General features: G+C 35.8%; 1 protein-coding gene across 3 annotated transcripts in view; it reads left to right on the top strand.

Annotated features, from left to right (window-relative positions):
• Positions 1-24,547, top strand: part of TET2 (tet methylcytosine dioxygenase 2) — a 130,360-nt gene that overhangs the window by 22,784 nt on the left and 83,029 nt on the right. For all 3 annotated transcript variants that reach the window (XM_063663954.1, XM_054484591.2, XM_054484590.2), the window contains exon 2: positions 19,673-19,818. The gene's annotated coding sequence lies outside the window, so the exon portion shown is untranslated. The remainder of the gene's footprint in view (positions 1-19,672; positions 19,819-24,547) is intronic.

A 24,547-nucleotide genomic window follows, 5' to 3' on the forward strand; every position in this document is an offset into this window, starting at 1 on the left:
GGTCAAACATATGAAATTTGTATATCTTCTTTTTAAAATTGTCTATTCATGTCCTTAGCCCACTTTTTGATAGGATTGTTTGTTTTTTTCCTTGCTAATTTGTTGGCGTTCCTTGTAGATTCTAGATATTAGTCCTTTGCTGGATGTATAGATCGTGAAGATTTTCTCCCACTCTGTGGGTTGTCTGTTTACTCTGCTGAATGTTCCTATTGCTGTGCAGAGGCTGTTTTGTTTAATTAAGTCTCACCTATTTATCTTTGTTTTTGTTGCATTTGCTTTTGGGTTCTTGGTCATGAAGTCTTTGCCTAAGCCAATGTCTAGAAGGGTTTTTCTGATGTTATCTTCTAGAATTTTTATAGTTTCAGGTCGTAGATTTAAGTTTTTGATCCATCTTGAGTTGATTTTTATATAAGGTGAGAGATGAGGATCTAGTTTCATTCTTCTATATGTGGCTTACCAGCTATCCCAGCACCATTTGTTGAATAGGGTGTCCTTTCCCTACTAATTTATGTTTTTGTTTGCTTTGTCAAAGGTTAGTTGGCTGTAAGTATGTGGGTTTCTTTCTTGGTTCTCTATCCTGTTCCATTGGTCTCTGTACCTATTTTTATACCAGTGCCATGCTGTTTTGGTGTCTATGGCCTTCTAGTATAAAGTCAGGTAATGTGATTCTGCCCAATTTGTTCTTTGTGCTTAGTTTTGCTTTGGCTCTGTGGGTTCTTTTTCGTTTTCATATGAATTTTAAAATTGTTTTTCCTAATTCTATGAAGAATGATGGTGGTATTTTGATGGGAATTGCATAGTTTATCAACCCTTGGCATAGTGTTTCTGCTTTTCTTAAAAAATTTTTATTTTCTGCTTTCCCCAGTAGATGTGAGTTCTATAAGATGAGGAACATTGTCTGGGTCACTGACATGTAGCGTCAGCATACCAAACAGTAGCTAGCACATGGTGAGCACTCAATAAATATTTGGTGAAAGTTGCAGTGAATAAAAATGGTTTCTAAAATGGCAATGTTTATAGTCCCAGCTACTCTGAAGGCTGGGGCAGGAAGATTGCCTGAGTCTCAAAAGTTTGGGGCTGTAGTGCACTATGATTGTGCCTGTGAATAGCTACTGCACTGTAGCCTGGTCAACACAGTGAGAACCCATCTCTTTTAAAAAATGGCAATGAAATAATCTTATTTTTACTGCTTTTCTCTTTAAGGCTGCCAGTGTTGTCTTTTCTCTGCTGATTTATCCTCATTGGAAATTGAAGATAGATAAAATATCCGTTGATTATTTATAGGTGAAATTAGGCTTTTGGATCCATGAGGAATAGCTGAGACAATCTTCCAGGAGCTTCTGGAGCCGAGGAAACATTGGTCACTAAAATACCATTTATATTGGCAACTATACTCTTTTCCGATGCTAGTGTTTCAATTACATTGTGCGTTTAAAAGACTGTTGTGGCTACCTCAAAATATAAACATGATGTGCGACACTACTTGTTAGTTTTGAACAACTGATTTATAAATAGACTTAGGGTGCTCAAGCCTCCTGCAAGTTGAGCACTGCCTGTGTTCTTCCTTCTGCTTCCTTTATTTCAGTTGTGTGTCTACCAACTTCCTCCTTCTACACTAGGAGAAACTGCACTGTTTCCAATATCTTTAACATCTGCTATCATGATGAGAAAATATCTTTTCTGGATTTGAAATACCTTCTTCATTCATTTTTTTTAAATGGCGGAAATAAATTCATAGTGTTTTGAGTGCAGTTTTCTTCCTGCTCTTATTGCTGGCTCAAAATCCAGGAGAATTTCAGTGTTATTTCTGAGCTCCATGATGGGAGTTCCATTTCTGTTTTATTCAAAGTGTTATCTCCAGTGTCTAGCACAGTGCCTGGCACATTATAAGCCTATAATGTTTATCTAGTGGATGTAGACCAATACTATTAAAGAATTCTCATTGCAAAGATTTAGTGGCATGAAAAAATGATAATGATTAATGCTCTACTCCATGCTAAGGAAATGAAGTGCAAATTGTTAGTTCTTTATTTTTCTTCCAAGTATAGAGAACTTTCTGAAATTAAAGAAGCATTGATTAGTAAGTTTTAATATATGTTATTGATCATAATAATATGTAATCATATAACCAAATAAGATAACACAAGCCAATAGTTCCTTATTCATCTTTTGTTCTTTAAAAAATGACAGGAAGATTAGAATAAGAGAAAAAATTAGAGGTCAAAACAGTTTTCTTCAAACCAGTAGTGTAACTTACCAAGATATCTTCTGTAATACTTAAATTCTGTATTGGTGCTACCAAGATGCAACTCTTGAGCTACAACTGCCTCTTGATAAAGGATGCTGGTCCCTGCTGCCAGTGTAATGTTTGCTCATTTACAGTGGAATGTACAATATAGCACCTGGGATGGTGAAGAAGGTGAAGCAACAACTTTAAAATAGCTGTGGGTAAACCTACAGAAACAGACTTTTCTCTTTCTTCCAGATTGCATTATTCATTTTCATATGCCTGCCTTTGTCTGCTTTGGAAGCCTATTTCCTAATCTTCCAAGATTTATCATCACCTTCATATGTCCATAGCATGCATTTCTCAGACAGGTAGGATAGAATTGGTATATATTTGGTATAGCAAAAAGTCATGGTTGTCTTTAGATTATATCCTTAGTTTTTCATGTGGTACTGAGGAGAAAGCCTACTGTTTCTTCATCTATAAAATGAAGGACCTGGGCAAGATAACATTCTGTGAAATTTCACTGAACTTTGAGCTCAGCAAAGTAGGGGTGCGTGTGTGTGTGTGTGTGTGTGTCTATTTGCAACGCATCACAGACCTTAAATAAATACAGTTGACCCTTGAATAACATGGAGGTTAAGAGCACCAACCCCCTGCACTGTCAAAAATACACATGTAATTTTTGACTCCCCAGAAACTTAACTGCTGTTGACTGGAAGCCCTGCTGATAACACACACAGTTGACTAACACATACTTTCTATGATATGTATTGTGTACTATATTCTTACAATAAACTAAGCTAGAGAAAAGAAACTTATTAAGAAAATCTTAGTAAAGAAAATATATTTACTATTTATTAAATGGAAGTAGATCATCATAAAGATCTTCATCCTTTGTTGTCTTCACCTTGAGTATGCTGAGGAAGAGGAGGAAAAGGATGGGTTGGTCTTGCTGTTCCAGGGGTGGCAGAAATGGAAGAAAATTCACATATAAGCAGATGCATGCAGTTCAAACCTGTATTGTTTAAGGTCAACAGTATTTGTTACATTGCATTTTGTAAGTGACCTTGTTATTTTTTTTCAATGAAAAAAATAGTGCTCCATTCAAATGCCTGTATGTTTATGAGAAACATTTCAGAACTATGAAAGTTGAATTCAAGGTTTCTTGCAGATTGTTTGTATACTTTCTGTAATGTTTGTTATATAATGAGAATACTAATGGTCTTACAACTTGAAACTGATTAACTGATTAACTCTTTAAGCAACTTAAAAAGAAAATCTTACAGTGAGGAAAGAGTATTCATCAGAAGTATTCTAGTAGATGACATATTTTTGGTAATGAAATTGATATGGGCAATTAACAGCTTTTTCCAAGTTGGCTATGCTGCTACTCTCTTATTATACAATGATACTATTTTTCAAAGCAGAAAGCAAATTAGTTTTATTTTTATAAACCAAATTTTAAATATCCCTTTAGAGAACAGAAAATACAAAAAAGTATTTGCTTCTCAGACCTCTCAACAATGTAAATTTTCTTCTTAAGAGGAAATTTATTCTTGCATGCCAACACAAAGGATAAAAAGTTTACCTGTCCTTAGTTTCTAAGAGGAAAATGTGCATAAAATTTCCATCTGCTGTGTGCCAGTTACCAAAACGATAAGTTCCAACTCAATCTTGGTTGGGTGTGGTGGCTCACGCCTGTGATCGCAGCACTTTGGGAGGCCGAGGTGGGCGGATCACGAGCTCAGGAGTTTGAGACCAGCCTGGCCAATATGGTGAAATCCCGTCTCTACTAAAAATACAAAAAAAAAAAACTAGCCAGGCGTGGTGGTGTGCGCCTGTAGTCCTAGCCACTTGGGAGGCTGAGGCAGGAGAATCGATTGAACCCAGGAGGTGGAGGTTGCAGTGAGCCGAAATTGCACCACTGCACTCCAGCCTGGGCAAAAGAGGGAGACTCTCTCAAACAAACAAAAAAGACTCAATCTTACTAAAAAATTGCAGAGAAGAATGAGTCATTTTAGTCAATAAAGGAAATAAAGAAATTCTAGTTTTGAAAATGACATAATTTGCTACAAGAATGCAAAGGTGATGACATGAGGAAAAAAGGGGTTTGCCGATTTGTTTTCTCTACTACTCAGCAAATGCAGGCCAGGAACCCATTTATTCAAATATTTGTTACATGGTAAATTAAAACATTTATAAAATTAGGCTTATATTCTTAGAATTCCTGTTAACAAAGTGACATATAAACAAGATTATAATCTAGTGGAGATTAATATTGGTTGAGAAAAATCTTGAGACTTCTTCAAGACTTCAATTTAATAAAATATTGACTTAGGTAGATATATGTGAGGAAATATATATTTTACCCATGCGTGCAAAAATGATGTATGTATTTCTTAAAAGAGTAGGTAGCAATGACTTCAAAGGACCATAGCTGTCCCTATCAACATATATATATTAACAAAACAATTAGAAACATGAACTTAGTGTGCTAATTATATTTCTACCCAAAGCCTCAATTTGTTCTATAGCTATACTGTTCATATATAAATAAAATTTTAGGGGTATCAGAGAGAGTTAGAAAAGAGCAAATACATGTATGAATTTGATAAGCCTATCCCTTATTTGATAGATCTTAAAAGACATTTTATCACTGCATTCTTCTAAAGAAATGTATTTGTACGTTTCAAAACAACCCTTTTTGAGAAGTAGACTATGATCACAGATTTTCTTGCCACTAGTATTTCCTAAGATTTATTTGGAATAGAAGATTGATATTTTTCTGGGATTACATATGGTTAAAAAGTAAAAAAGAAAACAAAACAAAAAACTCTTTAAAAACACAAGTAAAAAGCTGAATAAATTGGAAAATTAACGAATCTTCTTAGATCTGTCAGAAAAATGAGATTATAGGGCAAACCACTGCATCAAATATTAGAGAATCAGACAGGTAGATAGAAAGAATCACAACTTAGTGGGGCAAAAACCTACAAGGAAAATTTTTGTGGGAACCGGTGCCAGGTAGGAAAACATGAACTGTAATTGAAAAATTGCTCAGTGTGGGCAATTGTTCAGTGTGGGCAAGTCTGAGGGTTAAAAACTCCAGGAGGACTCACTTATGGAAGGGCCTGTACATTTGTGAGATTAACCTCCAGGAGTGTTCACAGTGACTACTGGAGAAAATTCCGTAAGGGGAGAAGAAAAGGAACCATCTTGAAATATGTCAGAGCATTTTGTTAGACTCAAGCCTGCCCTCAAGAGAAACTATTTTACCAGAGCCTAAACTTTTGGGATTTTATAAGAGCGGAAAATAGGGAGGGGAAGGGAAATACCTAAGTTCAGCCCCCTTTTAGCTTTCCACATAGGGAAAGGAAAATATATAACTCTGGACAACTCAAACCATCCTGTCCACGTTAGGGAGCCTAGGGGAACTGAGAAAACTGGTGAAGTTCATAGTCCATGGGTACAGTTTCACCAAAGAGGGAGACCAAATCATAAGGCTACAGAATGCTTCCCTTTCCCACACATTTTACTATCATATTACTAAAAGCCTATTTGCAGCAGTTTCTTTTACTGAGTATATCATGTATGTCATTCAACCAAAAAATTATAAGGCATGCTAAAAGGCGGGAAATGCAGTTTGAAGACACCGAATAAGCATCAGAAGCAGAGTCAAATATGGCAGTGACATTGGAATGATCAGACCAGAAACTTTATAAAGAACTATGGTTAATATGGTGAGGGATTAAAAAAATGACATACAAGAACAGATGAATAATGTAAATATAGAGATGGAAATTTTAGGAAAGAACCAAAGAGAAATGCCAAGTATCAAGCATAGTGTACAGAAATGATTAAAAATGCCTTTGATAGGCTCATAAGTAAATTGAACATAGCCGAGGAAGAAATCTTTGAAGTTAAGGATATGATAATAGGAACTTCAAAACTAAAATTCAAAGAGAAAAAAGACTGTGAAAAAAACAGAAGAGAATATTCAAGAACTGCAGGAGAACTACAAAAGGTATAATGTATGTGTAATGGGCATACTAGAAAAAGAAAGAAAGGATTAGATGCAATATTTGAAGCAATAGTGTGTGAAAATCTCCCCCAATTAATGTCAGACACCAAACTACCTCTCCAGAGAGCTCAGAGAACACCAAGCAGGATAAATGTCCCAAAACTACTCATGGGCATATTATATTCAAACTTCAGAAAATGAAAGATTAAAAAAATGTTGAAAGAATCCAGAAGGAAAAAACACCTATAGAGAAGCAAAAATAAGAATTTTATCTGACATATCCTCATAAACCATGCAAATAAGAGAGTAGAGTGAGACATTTAAGATGTTGAAAGAAAAATCCAGCAGTGTACAATTCTGGAGCTTGCAAAATTATCCTTCAGAAGTTAAGAAATAAAGACTGTCTTAAAGAAACAAAAATTTCAGGAATTTGTTGCCAGTGGACCACCCTTGCAAAAAATGTTTAAAGTTCTTTAGCGAGAGATAAAATGATATAGGTTAGAAACTCAGATCCACGTAATGAAAATAAAATTAGGGATACAGTAGTATTTCCCAACTTGATAAAGAAAATACACAAAAAACCTACAGCTTCCATCATACTTAATTTTTAGAAACTCAAAGCTTTCCTGCTAAGATCAAGAACAAGACAAAGGTGTCTCCTCTTACCACTTTGTTTCCTACTGGAAGTGCTACCTAATGCAATAAGACAAAGGAAAGAAAATGAAAGGCATACAGATTCCGGAGGAAGAAATCAAACTGTCTTTGTTCACAGATGACAGTTGTTTATATAGAATATCCAAAGGATCAGAAAAAATAAAAAACTGGAACTAATAAGTGATTATTGTAAGGTTACAGAATACAAACTTAATATAAAGAAGGCCAATCACTTTCCTATATACCAGCAATAAACAAGTGTAATTTGAATTAAAAACACATTACCATTTACATTAGCACCCCAAGAAATGAAATACTTTTGTATAAATCTAACAGAATATATATATGAAGAAAACTACAAAAGTGTAATGAAAAATACCAGTGAACTAAATAATGAAGAGATGTTACATGTTCATTGTCAAGATGTCAGTTCTTCCCAACTTGATCTATAGATTCAGTGCAATGTCATTAAAAAACACAGCACGATATTTTATGGATATCAACAAAAGGATTCTCAAGTTTATATGGAGAGGCAAAAGAGCAGAATAGCCAACTCAGTATTTGAGGAGAACAACAAAGTCAGAAGACTGACACTACCTGGCTTTAAAGCTTACTATAAAGCTCAGATAATCAATGTAGTGGGTACTGGTGAAAGAATATTCAAATAGACCAATGGAATAGAATAAAGAGCCCAAACAAACCCATATAAATATAATCAAATGATCTTTGACAAGGGAGAAAAGGCAATACAATGGGGCAAAGATGGTCTTTTCAACAAATAATGCTGGAAAAACTAGACATTAACATACAACAACAAAAATTTTTAAATCCAAAATGAGTGTAAACACAGATCTTATACCCTTTGCAAAAATTAACTTGAATCATAGACCTAAATGTAAAATGCAGGACTATAAAACTCCCAGAAGATAACACAGGAAAAAATCCTAGATGACTTTGGTATGGCAGTGACATTTTTTAGATAAAGCTCCAAAGGCATGATACATGAAGGAAATGATTGATAAGCTGGACTTAACTAAAATTTAAAACTTCTGCTCTGTGAAAGACAATATTAAGAGAATGAGAAGACAAGCCATTTCTGCTCTATGAAAGACAATATTAAGAGAATGAGAAGACAAACCACAGATGGAAAAATTATTTGCAAAAGATACTTGTCATAAAGAACTATTGTCCACAATGTGCAAACAACTCTTACAACTCAACAGTTTGAAAATGAACAACTCAACTTAAAAAATGAGCAAAAAACCTGAACAGACACCTCACCAAAGAAGATACACAAGTGTCAAGAAAGCATATAAAAAGATGTTAAACATCATAGTCATTAGGGTATTGGAAATTAAAACAACAATGAGATACTGCTACATACCTGTTAGAATGGCCGAAGTCAGAACACTGATGAAACCAAGTGCTGGTGAGAATGTGGAGCAACAGGAACCTTCATTCATTGCCGGTAAGAATTCAAAATGGTGTAGTCACTTTGGAAGACAGTTTGGCAGTTCCTTACAAAATAAACATACTCTTACCATATGATTCAGCAATAGCACTCCTTGGTATGGACTTGAAAACTTATGTCCTGGCTGGGCACAGTAGCTCACGCCTGTAATTGCAGCACTTTGGGAGGTCCAGGCAGGTGGATCATTTGAGGTCAGGAGTTCAAGACCAGCCTGGCCACCATGGTGAAACCCCATCCCTACTAAAAATACAGAAAAGTAGCTGGGTGTGGCAGTGTGCACCTGTAATCTCAGCTACTAGGGAGGCTGAAGCAGGAGAATCACTTGAACCCAGGAGGCAGAGGTTGCAGTGAGCTGAGATCGTGCCACTGCACTCCAGCCTGAGTGACGGAGCAAAACTCCATCTCAAAAAAAAAGCAAAAACAAAAACAAAACTTATGTACACATAAAAACCTGCATACATTGTTTAACAGCTTTACATAATTGCCAAAACTTGGGTGCAATCAAGATATCCTTTAATATTTGAGTGGATAAACTGTGGTACATCCAGATGTAAGAATATTATTCAGCACTAAGAAATGAGCTATCACATCATAAAAAGACATGGATGAAACTTAAATGCGTATTATAAAGTGAAAGAAGCTAATCCGAAAAGGCTAAATACTGTATGATTCCAACTATATGACATTCCGGAAAAGCCAAAATTATGGAGACAGTAAAAAGAGCAGTGTTTTCCAGGGTTTAGGAGGGGGGAGGAATGTATAGGCAAATTTTTAGAGCAGTGAAATGAATCTATGTAATACTATAGTGGTGGATCCATGTCATTATACATTTGTCCAAACACGTAGGATGTAACCACCAATAGTGAACCCTAATGTAAACTATGGGCTTTGGATATCAAAATGCATCAATGTAGGTTTATCAGTTGTAACAAATATACCACTCTGGTATGGGATGTTGATAATGGGGAAGATTGTGGGTCTGTGGGGACAGGGGTATATGGGAACTTTCTACTGTTTTACTGTGAATCAATTTTCCTGTAAAGTTTATTAATGTTAAAAAATTTAATGCACATGTACCCTAAAACTTAAAGTATAATAATAATAAAATAAAATAAAAAATTTAGGCAATCTGAAAAAATGTTAATAAAAAAGAAAATAAACTAGTTGAATGTATCAGTTCATTTTCATACTGCTATAAGGTACTGCCTGAGACTGAGTAATTTATAAAGGAAAGAGATTTAATTGACTCACAGTTTAGCATGGCTGGGGAGGTCTCAGGAAACTTAACAGTCATGGCAGAAGGTGACTTCACAAGGTGGCAGGAAGGAGAAATGAACGTAGAAGCAACTACCAAACACTTATAAAACCATCAGATCTCATGAGAACTCACTCACTATGATGAGAACAGCATGGGGGAAACTGCCCCCATGATCCAATTACTTCCACCTGGTCTCTGCCTTGACACATGGGTATTATGGAGATTATGGGGATTATAATTCAAGATGAGATTTGGGTGGGGACAAAAAGCCTAACCATATCAGTGATAAAAGTATGTCTTTCTTTTATGGGGTGCTATAGTGTTTCATTTCAAGTCATCTTTTTGACCTCCATTTTCCAATCTGGGGATAGGAAAAATAACTTTGTCTCCTCCTTAATTGACCCACAACCTTGTTTGCAATGAAGAATCAACACAAAATCTTTCATTAAAAGAAATAGGGGAGGTGATAGGGGGATATCCATGAGTGTCCATGGGCATAATTCAGTTGCCTTCATTCAATGCCAATGATACTGCAAAGCCTGCAAGGCAAATTCATGTACCTACAGACAGACTCCATCCTTTTTCTCAAAGTATTCAAGATAAAAAAATCTTGTTTGATTTTATGTGAGGATTTTTTTCACCATCTATCCTCAAAAAAATGAAAAATATCCTCTTCATTTGGGAAATGAGTGCTTATAATAGAAAGTAATTTGTAGTCAGCTGTTACACTTAGATGACTTGTGTCACCTCTGACCTGCTTTCTGATAATGCGTGACTTCATTCATGGCTCTCTAGGTGACCTGTGTACCCTGACCTGGCATAAACCTGGAGTATTAAGTCATTTCAGTGGCACATGTTTGAGGGAAGATTGACATCCCACTGGAAGACTATCTACAGTGAGATCCTCTAAAGCAGCTGCATTCCTAGTGAGGCATGATTAAGTTTATCCCACTATTAGGTTCTGGAGTATTACTTGTCATGCCCAAGAGGAAAGTTTTTCTAGCATGCAGAGTATCTGGTTTTTAATGGCTACTGACCTGAAATAAAATGTGCCTACTAAGAGTTGTTCATTTGTCTGTCTCCCTTCTTTCACTGTTTTTTTTTCTTGGAGGTTACAGTAGTTATGCCTTTCTGGTCAGCTGGCTGTTGACCTATCATAGAAATGACACTTTCACATCTTCAAGTGTAAGAAATTAGATGTTCCAGCCTTCACTTAGTTTCTCATCCAAAATCAATGACAAAACTTTCAGTATTGATTTCTCATGGCCTATGAACCTGAGTCAACTTGGCATAAAGGACTTTTTTAGACAAGCTTCTCTAAACGCAGAGTCAGTGGCTTCTTTTTGCCAGACTCCACTTTGCTCAGTGATAACATTAAAATGGTGATTTGATTCGTTCCTAGTCTAAAAATACTTCCTCATATTCCAAAATCTCAGTCATTAATACATGGAGGAAAATACAAATTATTACATGCCTGTGCTTCTCGACTGTTGTAGATAGATAAAATATATACAATTGTGTTCTATAATTATTGAGTTCTTTTAAGTTTTATCTTTTTTGTTTTATTAGGAAGCAAAATTATGTTTATTTCAGAGCTTATTTACTGCATTTAGAATCTCATGACACTTAAAAACCTTTCTAAAATGTAAATATTCTCCATGATCTCCATGGTCACAAATAGTATTTCACGTTCTAATTGATATTGCCATTTTATCATTTTTTTTTCTTGGAGACAGTCTCACTCTGTTGCCCAGGCTGGGGTTCAGAAGCATGATCTTGGCTCACTGCAACCTCCACCTCCTAAGTTCAAGCGATTTCTCCTGCCTCAGCCTGCCGAGTAACTGGAATTACAGGCACGTGCCACCACACCTGGCTAATTTTGTATTTTTAGTAGAGACAGGGTTTCATGATGTTGGCCAGACTGGTCTTGAACTCCTGACCTCAGGTGATCCACCCACTGCAGCCTCCCAAAGTGCTGGAATTACAGGCGTGAGCCACTGCATCTGGCCCTTTTATCTTTCTTTTAACTCAAATCCTCAAATTTATCCCTCCATGTGAAGTTGCCTTCCCTGATTATGTACTGTCCTAGTTTAATCTTCATTCCTTGTTTGCCTCTATAAAACCAAGTTTAAAAATAGTCTCTGATTCTATAAATCATCACTCTTATGCTCATTTATATTTCTATCTAGAATATTTTAAATCCTTTGTAACAAAGTTTCTACTATGCAGTCTCCCTTTCTCAGCTACAATCTATATACTCCTTGGCCATATCTTTTGTTATTGTGTGTGTTTGTCTTTGTGTGCGTCTGTATGGTAGTGGTTTGTAAATTCTCCATTTAGTCACAATATGCTTTTTGAGGATTTTCCTTTTCCTGGGAATTTCTTGATGATTTTTATTTTGTCATGTGATGAAGAATGTATGTCAAAGCACCATTGCAGAAATAGTGCTTTTCTATTTACTTGCACTCTTCCATCTTAGAAGAGCTGGTGATAGACAACCAACTCTTCTTTTATCTTGGTTTCTACAACACAGAGGTTGCTAAGCGACTTTAATCCCTTTTAACACAGGACAATCAACAATAACAAATTCCTGCTTTCTTTAGATTCAGATATTTCACTTAGAAAATCTAGCAAATAAAAAATGGTTTAAAACTTTTTTTAAATGTGTAATTCTGTACAATCTCCTACATCTGTAACATTGCCCCAAATATTTTTTACTTATGCTGCTGTTTCTTGAGCATTATGATATGCTTATTCATAGGCAATCAACTTGTAAGTAGCAATAGTGTAGCCCCCTTCTAGGAAATTGAAGATGTGAAAATTCAGTTTAATGTGATAATGACAGTTACTTTGATGAAAAATACTATGTCACAATTTGTTATAAAAATACTCATTTGGATTTCTGATTCACTTATATTACCCTCCAACCTTAAATATGATTGAATGTATAGCTTTTTATACTACTTTCTTTATTTAGGGAGAAGTGTATTTAAATTCTATTATCTTGGTTATTACTTGAAAGTTCAACCTCATACTTTCATTTTTATATAATTTTAATATTATGAAAATATTTTATGTAATTTTATGTATAATTCGAAGGCATTTTTAAATATTGCATCTTTAAATTTTTATTTCTTTTATCAAATTTTCCCTATCATTTGTTCTCTGGCTACAACCAAAGTTAATAGTTACATTTTTTTCCAGTGACAAATGGTAGATTTGCAAAGACTTGTAACAGTTGCTTAATACTTTTTTATCCCTTATTTAAGAATCATGCAAACAACCAGAGCTGATAGGCAGCAGGTGCACATGAGTGTGGCTGTGCTGATGGTTACTGAAAGATTTCCAAGAGACATTCTGAGATTCAGCTAAAAACCTAGCTCCCAATAGAATTATTGTCCTGCAGTCAGCCACGCAAATACAATCACAAATACCTGAAGTTCCTTGTGTAAAGAAAAATAAAATGACTAATAAAGCATCGAAATCAATGCAAGTTACCTTTCTTTCCCCCTTTCTTCCCCTTTCACTCCTTTCTTCTCCTATACTACTTGAAATTTCTAGCGGGGATCACTAAAATGCCTGGATGTTAGGAATGGTAAGTCTATTGTAGAGAATTATATTTTCTATTTTAGTGGATGAAAAATAAACCATACCCTTAAGAGGCTTTTCAAAGTTAAGATTTTGAGCACACCCTTCATTGGCCCAGTCTCTGACCAGTGAGGTCAAGTATTAGCCAGTGTCAGAATGTCATGAAAAGTTTGTGTTTCAGATGCAGAATTTTTTTTTGCGTTTTCTGCATGATGTTTTAGGGTATTTTCTTCTGAAATGTTTTCCATCTTGGTTTTTAAAAATTATTTTAAAAAATATTGCCTCATAACTTCTTTTTATTTTTGGAAACTATATAAATTGATCTGATAATCTATACACAATGCCTTGTGAATTTATACCTGTACCTCTCATGTTCCACTGTTTGGTTCCTAAATAATCACTTTGTGTAATGGAAATACTATGTTAAATTGTTTATAACTGGTGGTTGACATTTCAGCCTTGTTTGGCAATTGTAGTACATAAAGACTGTTGATTAGAAACAACCTCGTATGGTGTATACTTGTTTTTATCTTCATGGAATTTGTTCTGCAAACACTTACTGAGTTCTTCACTGGGAGTCACCACTTTGTCTATGTTAGAAGGAGCAGGAAGTGAATACATTTAAGGTATTTAATTTTCTTCTTAAAACTTTGACTACCATAGTGGTTTTTTAAAGCATTAACAGGAGAATAGCCATCACTGCCAAGTAGCTGACATTCTGAAATAGCACTTCCCTTTAGGCACTGTATGGTTGGGATCATTTACTTGCAGAGGTGTGTGTGTGTGTGTGTGTGTGTGTGTATTTATGTGTGTACTCATGTGTATAAGAATAGGAGAAACACTTTGTGGGCATATGCTGCTGAGGTGAGTAACGTGCTGATTAGTGAACTCCAGTCTGACCCCATTTAAACCTGGAGGAGAATCACATCAAGCACAGAAGCAGCCAAGGCAGCATTTCAACAGGAAGGAAACATCTATTACTGGGGCTTTGAAGAAACATGCCATGAAGGTGTACTAGTATCACAAAGGGAAGGGAAGGACTAAATTCAGCATGATAAACAAAGTCCCTTTTTTGTAACAGAAGTGTTTGATGATGTTTGATCAATGGTGGATCTATCTCTTGAAAGGAAAATGCATTTAAACCCCAAATGGAGGATTCTTATGTAAGGTGCCTAGCTTGTAGTGATATATTCATGTTTATAGGTAGAGTGACTGGTTTTTAGAGAAGAGGTGTTTTTTTTTTTTTTCCTTCATTTTTTGAAAGAAAATGTGTCTGTTTCTAGGCTTTGAAATGTAGAATTATTTACCTTTCACCAAAATGAAATGTTTCATTGAATCTCCTACAAGCTTGTGGAGGCCATGAAGCATGTTGATTAAGAGCGCAGGCTCCGGAGGCCCTGCTACCCACAAAGGGTGTGCTAAGGTAAACAACTGATAGTATTTTGAAAATTAGATGACTTAGAATCCATTCAATAAATTTTAGCTATTTTTATTGTCTTTTTTTTCCTAAATCTATTTGGAAAATATTGCAGATAAAGTAGATAATACCTTTTTAAAACACAGTGAGACCAGGCGCAGTGGCTCATGCCTGTAATCCCAGCACTTTCGGAGGCCGAGGTGGGCACATCACGAGGTCAGGAGATCGAGACCATCCTGGCTAACAGTGAAATCCCGTCTCTACTAAAAATACAAAAATTAGCCGGGCGTGGGGGCATGTGCCTGTAATCCCGGCTACTCAGGAGGCTGAGGCAGGAGAATGGCATGAACCGGGGAGGTGGAGCTTGCAGTGAGCCAAGATGGCACCACTGCACTCCAGCCTGGGCTACAGAGCGAGACTCTGTCTCTAAAAAATAAAAAATAAAAATAGAAGAGTGAATAGTTTATAAAGATAAAATAGAATAGGCTTCAATTTAGGGAACAAAGGAAAATATGTTTAGGAATGATATTATGCTCAAAATGATTGCAACTTTGATGGTGAAGTGTATTTTATTCAATTAAAAATGTAGATATGGCTGGGCATGGTGGCTCACACCTGTAATCCCAGAACTTTGGAAGGCTGACGCAGGTGGATCATTTGAGGTTAGGAGTTTGAGACCTGCCTGGGCAACATAGTGAGACCTCATCTCTACAAAAAATAAACAAAAAATGTGCTGGGTGTGGTGGTACATGCCTGTAGTCCTAGCCACTTGGGAGACTGAGATGGAAGGATAGCATGAGTCTGGGAGGTCAGTGCTGCAGTGAGCCGAGATCGTGCCACTGCACTTGAGCCTGAGTGACAGAGCAAGACCCTGTCTCAAGAAAACAAACAAAAAAACAAAAACAACAGTAGATATGTGTGTGGGAATGAGAACATTTAAATGTGCTCATCGGCTTAGATTTTTCTTTAACCCCCTTCATGGCCCTTATCTTAACCTCTGTCTTCAGCACTACCCTTCATATGTTTGTTCTGTTTTGTCTTCTAAGTGATTTTTTTTATAACTCTTAATGTATCATGGCAGAAGGAAAACTCAATGTATAAGCTGACTGTATTTTGCATTTTCTTTGAGAATTTTTTTTTTTTTTTTTTTTTTTTTTTTTGAGATGGAGTCTCACTCTGTCACCCAGGCTTGGAGTGCAGTGGTGCGATCTCAACTCATTGCAACCTCCGCCTCCTGGGTTCAAGCAATTCTCCCGCCTCAGCCTCCCGAGTAGCTGGGACTACAGGCTTGCACCACCATGCCTGGCTAATTTTTGTATTTTTAGTAGAGACGGGGTTTCATCATGTTGTCTAGGCAGGTCTCGAACTCCTGACCTCAAGTGATCCACCCACCTTGGCCTCCCAAAGTGCAGGGATTGCAGGCATGAGCCACCGCGGCCTGGCTTCATGATTCAAAATAGCATCATTAAGCTTCTCTTTCAAAACATGTATATAAGCCTGTGAGTCATCACTGTATTTATTCCAGAATATTATCATATTGGAGACTTTCCAAAGCTGAACAAAGCCAGAATTATTGGCTACTGAGGAACTATATTCTAGCAAGAGACTATTCTATTTGTTGGGGATCACCTCTTTTTACTAAAGGGGACTGTTTTGGGCATATAAGACTAGAATTCATGGTTTCTCCTTGATAGTTTGCCAGCTTGATTCCCAGCCAACCAGATAACTGCTGGTAGTGACACTCATGTCCTCTAGGACTCCCAATCTTGTGCCAGCTCAGAGAGGGAAATCCCCCTAGAACTGCTCACACTGTTCCAAGAACCACGAGCACCACCTTGGTATAGTTAAAAATGTGATACCAACTCAAATTTTGATAAAAACAAGTTCTATAAAGCTTAATAAAGATATATTTTTTACTTTTTAAGTTTTGTTTTACTATTTTAAACAGAAAACAGAAGGTAAAAACTCCTCTGCCTTCCTCAATGTTTGGTTTGTCAGTTGCTGAACTCAGATTTAAGAGTCTAATCATATATGGGCAATAACCCTCTTCTAATCTTAATAATGTTTCTTTGATCATATCTTTAAAAAGAAAAATGAAATAGCCTATTGACTCCAACCCTGACCTCCTGTACTTCACCTGCCTGATGAATATTTATTTGAAATACATAAGTTTTTTCAAATGCGTCATGTCAAGAATTTGTCATTTCAGATTCCTTTCTAGAATTATCTATTTATCGGATTAATAGCATCGTTCTTCCAGACAACCAAACTCAAAAGCTTTATCACTATAATTGAATTTCTTTTTTCTCCTTACATTTAAAATGTTACTAAATGTCATTCATTTCTTTATCAGAATATTTGTTTGATCATTTTATTTCATTTATTCTGCCACCCTCTCATTCCAACTATCACTTATACTTGAGTACTGCAATAAGCCAATATCTTGCATATGATTATTTATAACACCTAAATCTTCTACCACTTCACACTCACTGGGATGGATATAATTTTTAAAACATACAATAACAGGTGTTAGTGAGGATGTGGAAAAATTGGAACCCTGACACATTGCTAGTGGAATGTGAAAAGGTGCAGCCACTTTGCAAAACAGTTCGGCAGTTCATCAAAAGATTAAGCATGGAATTACCATAAGACCCAGTAGTTTTGCTCTTACGGATTCCACTCTCAAGAGAATTGAAAACATATGCCCATACAAAAACTTATAAACATTGTATATCCATGTTTGTTGCAGCATTATTCACAATAGCCTAAAGGTAGAAGCAACCCAAATGCCTATAGATGGATGAATGGATAAACAGAATGTGGCATAGACATACAATGGACGATTATTCAGCCTTAAAGAGGAAGAAAATTCTAACACATGCTAGAAAATGGATGGATCTTGTATACATTCTGCTAAGTGGAATAAGCCAGTCACACAAGGAAAAATATTATATGATTCCACTTACATGAGGTACTTAGAATAGTCAAATTCATAGAGGCATACAGTAGAATAATGATTGCCAGGGGCTGGGAGGAGGAGCAAATGGGAAGTTATTGTTTAATGAGTATAGAATTTCTGTTTAGGAAGATGAAAAAGTTCTGGAGATGGGTGGCGGTGATGGTTGCACAGCAATGTGAATGTACTTAATGCCACAGAATAGTATACTTAAATATGGTTTGAATGGCAAACTTTGTTACATATATTTTATCACAATTAAAAAGTTTTAAATGAATATCCAAAGAAGCATTATTTATGAGGCTAAAAGTGGGAGTAACCCAAAAGTTCATCATTGATAGCTAAAGGAAATATGGTATATCAAAACAGTAGAATATTAGTCATACAAAGGAATAAAGTACAGACACATGCTACAACACAGATGCACCTTAAAAACATTACACTAAGTGAAAGAAACCAGACATAAAAGGCCAAATTTTGTATGGTTTTATATATATATAAAGTCGTTCAAAATAGGAAAACCCGTAGAGACTGAAAGTTGATTAGTGGTCACCAAGGCCTGGGGGAGGAATGAATGAAAACTGGCTCCTAATGGTACTGGGTTTTTTGCGGGGAGGGGGACAGAGTGATGAAAATATTGTAGAATTTGATAGTAATGATAGGTGACAGTGGCATAATTTTTTTTAATATACTAAAACCCGCTGACTCATATACTTTACAAGGATGTATTTTATGGTATGTGAATTATATCTCAAAACACCCGTTAAATCTTAACGTATGGCTTTTATGATGCCGTGTTTCTAAAGAAGCAACATGTCCCAGTCTCAGCTTACTATTTCTAGGCATGTGACTTTGAGAAAAAATTAAGAGGCCTCCCTTCTTACTCTGTAAAATGGGAATAATAATAATGATGATAATGATAATAATAATGATCTCACCAGATTTTTTTGAGTGTTAAATGAGGTAACATATGTAGTGCATCTAGCATAGTGTCTGGCATTTACCAAGAACCCCTGGAACCTGAGCTTCAACTGCTTCTGATACTATTCCAGATACTATTACAGGATATTCCAATACTGTTTCCACATATTCAGGACAATGGACCAACTCCTTTAGCCATTTTATCAAAACTCTTTAGATTCTGTTTCAAATCGGTCTTTCCAAAGTCTTCTTGTGCTCCTTTGTAGACACTCTTCAGTCAGAGAGAGCTTTTTAATCTCCTCCAATTTGCTGCAGCTGTGTCTTTGCCTCAAAGCGCTTTCTCCCCATTTCTCTTTTCTCTCTGCCCTTGGAACTCAGTGGACTTCTCTCATGTTTTTAACCTACTCCCTTATATCAGCGCATGTCATCTCCACTTATTTGTAGCACCCAGTATTTTTACTACATCTTTGACCAATTAAGTCTTACTTGGGTTATGTTTTTAAAGTAGGTATCTTATTAGGTGGTCCTTTTAAACTATATGTCCAGTCTCTCCAGCTAAATTAAAACCCTTGAGCACAGAGACCACGTTATAATGTTTTACCTTTTCCATACATAGCACTTAGCATATTACCTTGACATGGCATATACTGAATGAATCCTTGCTATTTATGAGTTTAGTTAGTGCCACATCTCATGAAGTACGGGGACTTAATGGTTCTCAATCCTGACTTCATCTTAAAGTCACCTGGAGAATAAAGTTTCCTCTTAGCTCAACAAGTCAGAATCTCTGAGCAAAATCCTCAGCTTCTTACCTAGGTGATACTCTTGTAAGCCACACTGTGAACCACTGGATTCAACAGATGAAGTAATATAAGCCACTGGCTCTTAAGCCTCATTGATTATTGCCGTGAAGATGTGAAGACTAAAGATGCTTTGGGCATTGCAAAGTGTTCTACAGATATTAGAATTGTTATTATGGTACATTTGAGAGTGTCATTGCTTTGAGAAAGATCCTCTTAAGTTTTTTAACAGCCACAGTGTAATGGAAATATCCAACTATAGGTATCTAAAACCTTTTAAACTCTTTATATCAGGTGTATATACCCTGTTCCTTTTTGCTAACTTAAAAATGTTCAAACTCTGTCTTCTCTAGGCTGGCAAACATTCAGCAGCACACCCTCTCAAGATTGTTTACTTGCCTTTGCTCCTGTTGAGTTACGACGCTTGGAAGCAGGAGATGGGCTCAGCATCAGCCAATAGGACATGATCCAGGAAGAGCAGTAAGGGACTGAGCTGCTGGTAAGACAGTAGAGACAGTTGACGCTTGTTTGTCAAGTATGAATTTATTCCTAATTTAATGGTTAATTTCTGTCCCAAACTTCAACTCCAAGTTACCCTGCACCCTCTCAAATACTTTTCTTTATTGTCTATGCTTAGGACACATGGATTAGATTGTTAAGATTTGTGAATTTACTGAAGTTGTGTGCTGACTTATGTATAGCTGTATTTTTCTGGAGAAAGATAGATTTTTATCAATTCTCAATGTCTATGGAGTTTTTAAAAAGAGGTAAGGATTATTCAAATGTAACTATAAACATAAGAAAATGTGATATCTATAACCAGGTGTTACAGTATTTATTGCCTCCATTTTGCTTCACTTGTAGCCACTTTGTCTCAATCTTGTTAAGGACCAAATAAATGGTATTTGTGGTTACTTGCTGATCTGAAAAGTGAGTACCTCCTACACCTGGCTAGTCAGTCTTGTGACAATTTGGTGCCGTAGAACTAGCAGAGAATTAATTATGGAGTGGCAGATCTCAGGAGCAGCTATGTGATTTTACATACGGTTTGTTTTTAATGGATAGAGACAGAGTCTGGCTGTGTTGCCCAGGCTTCTCTGAAACTCCTGGGTTCAAGCCATCATCCTGCCTTAGCCTCTTAAGGAGCTGGGATTACAGGTGCATGCCCCCCAGGCCCAGTTCATATGATTTTCTGAAAATACAAAAGAAAGAGATAGACACAAAATACTTTTTTAATCATGTTCTTATAACTATCTTAATAAAAATCAATTTGCTCTGAATGCCATGACCTGCTGAGTGTCCCAACCTAAGGGTTGTCAGACCATTTTCTCATATATGCATGTATAGAAGTAGGGAACTAATATATTTTTGTCCAAAATGTTTAAGATGAAGATGAGAATGAATTCTACAATATATAATTTTGCCTGTACTATATAAGACTTAAAATTATAGAGACATTGCAGGAGAGACTCTGGATTAGATAGAAAAAAGAAAGAATTAGGCTTTTTTTTTTTGTCTATAATCCTTTTAGTAGGTAATTCAGCTTCAGTTTCACTAAATCTTGTTTATGCATTCAGCATAACAAATCTTCTAATAAGCCTGTATAGCTCTAATCTCTGCCTTACTACAGACACCTGAGGATATAAGTATCCACTCTGCCACTTGATACTTCTTAGAGACTGTCCTGGTGCTGAGAAATGCTTTCCAGTGTGTCCTCAGTTGAACTCCCATGATTCCTGGATGTTGCCATTTTCAAGACACAGGGCAAGTGCATCTGTCTAGATTACCTCTCTACCTTGGGAATTTTAAGTCACTCTGTGAGGGAAAGAGAACTCTCAGTATAGTAGTAACTCTCAGAATGAAAATTTTCCCCTTGCATGTTAATATTTTTAGAGTAATCATTGTCACTGAAAATAGACTTCCTCTTTCCCCTCTCATGCTGGAAAATCTTAGGTAATTATGAATAAAGCATTCTTTACTTTTCCCCTCCTCCCTTGATGATTGCTTTACCTCACTCTGTGAGAACTGTGACTACTCATTCTGCTCTTTTACATGAGAACTGAGAACGCATTTTTAAGATGGAATTTTCCTCCTTAATGAAGTCATAACATTAGTCAGAAGATTTTCTCTTCTTGAACGTTAAGCCTGGGTAAGGAATAAAGTGCAGAAGTTTATGGAAAATTATAAGATAACTTACACACACACAAAAGAAGACAACAAATTAAAATATTAGCCATTGAGGGTAAAGGTTTTACAGGTAGCTCTCTGAGGAGTTCTTCCCTCATATCTCCTCAAAAATCTTGTTTTGCATTTAGTTTTTTACAGTTGGATAAGCTCAGCCCTTGACATATTTTCAATAGCAAATAAGCCTAGAGCTTATTTTTAGTACATTTATTAGGAATGTGTTCTTGGGAAAATTATTTAACCTCTGTAAGCCCTGCTTTATATGGCAAAGAAGAAAGTAGGTAATAATAGATAATAACAGGATTATTTTATGCATTACCTGTACATTGCCCAACATATAGTAAGTTCTCAATTTTATATTGGTATTTGTTTTATTATTAACCACTTTTATTAATGTTGCTTTTAGTTTTAAAAATATGAATTCATTCAAAAATATTTCTTGAGCACCTGCCAAATACTAGGCACTCTTCTAGGAGCTAGAGTGGCATTAATGAGTAAGAGACAAAAATCTCTTCCCTTGTTGAGCTTAGAATCTGTTAGAGTGAGAGACAGACACATACAAAATACAATGTATAATATACTAAATACCAAGAAGTGCTAAGTATAAAAATATAAAGCAGAAAAAGGAAATTGAGTGGCAGGGTTAGGTAGTAATTGAAGATATAGTAGTCAAGTAAGGCAGCTTCAAGAGAAGATTATATCTTAAATAAAAATCTGATAAAGGTATAGAAACAAGCCATGAAGTTATCTGAAGGAATTGCAGGTAGTGGAGAACAGCCAAAAGACCTGGAGTAGTAAAAGGTTTTATGCAGAGTGATTTAAAAAGAATCACAGTATCTTATACATCAGTAAATATTTACACATACACTTAAGTAAGTGATATGGACAAGAACTTTGGAAGTTGAATAGCAAGGCCCATCTGGACTATAACAGAGGAGGCTTCACAAAGGAAGGTGACAGGGCATGGCCTGGATCCTGAAGGACAGGAAGAATTGGGATCGATAACAAAGAATGACATCCCAGTGGAGAGAAGTAGAGGGGAAACAGCATGAAATGAAGTGAAATAAGAATGTTGGCCTTTAGGGCAGGAATGGGCCAGGCAGAGGGCAAGTGGGAAGCAGGAAAAAGGCGACCTTGTATAGAGTTCATGTTGACAAATAGAAGATGGAAAAGCGGGGTAAGGCCAAATTTAGTAAAATCCTAAAGTCAAGCTAAAGATTATTGCATGCTATCCTGAAAATATTGGGGAATAATTAGAGCAGATGAGTAGAAAGGTGAATTATTGTATTTAGCAATATCATTATTTTTACAAATTTAAACAAATAAGGAAATGGAGGCAGTAGTTGGAGTAATTTAGGAGATAAATTGAAAATGGATTTTGTTAAGAGAGAAGGGAAGATAGATTTTATGTATTTTAAGGAAAAATCATGAGGATTTATTTGCTGACTGCACATAAGAGATAAAAGAGAGGAGTCAAAGATTTCTCTAAAATGTTCAAAATGATTAATTACGTGTTGGTATTAAAAGAAATAGGGAAGTTGGGACATATGAGTTTGAATTCAGCGTAAGTCAGTTAAGACAATCAGATGCAGATATTCTTAAGGCAACTAAAGTTCATTTGATATTTGTCATATAGGCTGAATTAAGTTTCTAAGAGCTGTTTTTACTATGCATTAAATCCATGTAATACTAACATAGTACAAAAGTTGTTTGCTATCCAAATTTTATATTTTTATAACAAGTTGGAGAGACAGAGAATCAAAGCATTATTGATTTGGAACCATTAGACATCAACTAATCCAATTAGTTCACTTTGTGGAAGGAAAAAGGATACCCAGAGATGTTACATGACTTTATAGCCATGCCTCTAGCTATTATGTAACTTGGTCTAGCCCAGGTCTCCATATTGAGACTCTCCTCCTGCTAATAAAAAAATAATAAAAAAGTATTAGTGATTTGTATTTTGCCAGCTTGCTTGTGGAGAATAGGATTAGAAGGTTTGACTTGCCTGTTAGCACTCTCTTGTAGCCATTTTTCTAATTAACGTAGACACATTTTATCCATTCTCATGAAACAGATCTAACTTGTTTAGAAGCTTCAGTCTTCTTGATTTAATTAATCACTTTCTCCCACCTTTAGTCATTGTTGAAGTTTCCTGATTTACAATGTTATCTTTTTATCTCTTCAGTAGTTTAAGGAGGAATGATATTTCTACTGTTGTACTATTTTTCTGTTTATCTTTCAGAAGAAAAATAGCTTTTCTTATTGGCCCAAAAAACCATCACCCTGCAGGAAATAAATCACACTCTTTGCTTGATTTTCCTGATCTGGCTACTGATTTCTCTTCAAATTTAAGTCAATACTTAGACTTTAAGACTTCATTGTTACTTCCTTACAGGTCATTCTTATGAACTAAAATCCATAGTCATTGTTCTAGCAAGCCTGAGCAGTTTATTCTTTGAGTCACAGGATTGTAAAAGAAAAATAGACCTTAGAGATCATAATACAGTGCTCTTCAAACTGTACTCTTCAATTTTTCTACTAATCAGTTATTTGTTTTTTATTCTAATAAAATATAATTACCTAGCAAGTGAGCAGACATGTATTTACAGTAGCTTTACAATTCTTTATACACTTCTTTACTCTCTCCATTACACATGCCACATGGTATGATACAAGTCATAACTCAACTATGTGAAAGCAAAACCACTCTTATACATGGTGTCTTGCATATATGTTAAGGCCCAGAGTGGTATCAGTAGTCTCTCTGTCCCGAGAGACTGAATTAAACAAGACTGTTGACGTTCTCGTGGCATTTATCTGACAATCTTGGCAATCCCTAAATTCACAAATAGCTGTATAGCATTTTTTGCATTTAATGCATATCCACATATGATGTGTCCTTTGATTTTAGAACAAGTAAAGCAGGCTAAAATAGACTGCACCTTATGAAAGTCATTTTCACTATTCTTGTGTTTCAGTTTCCTCATCAAAAGGTGAAATATCAGCTGCCTCTATTGATCTCAGGATCTTTTAAGTAGAAA

This window comes from Pongo pygmaeus, chromosome 3 (assembly GCF_028885625.2).
Source record: "Pongo pygmaeus isolate AG05252 chromosome 3, NHGRI_mPonPyg2-v2.0_pri, whole genome shotgun sequence".
NCBI classification, from domain to species: domain Eukaryota; kingdom Metazoa; phylum Chordata; class Mammalia; order Primates; family Hominidae; genus Pongo; species Pongo pygmaeus.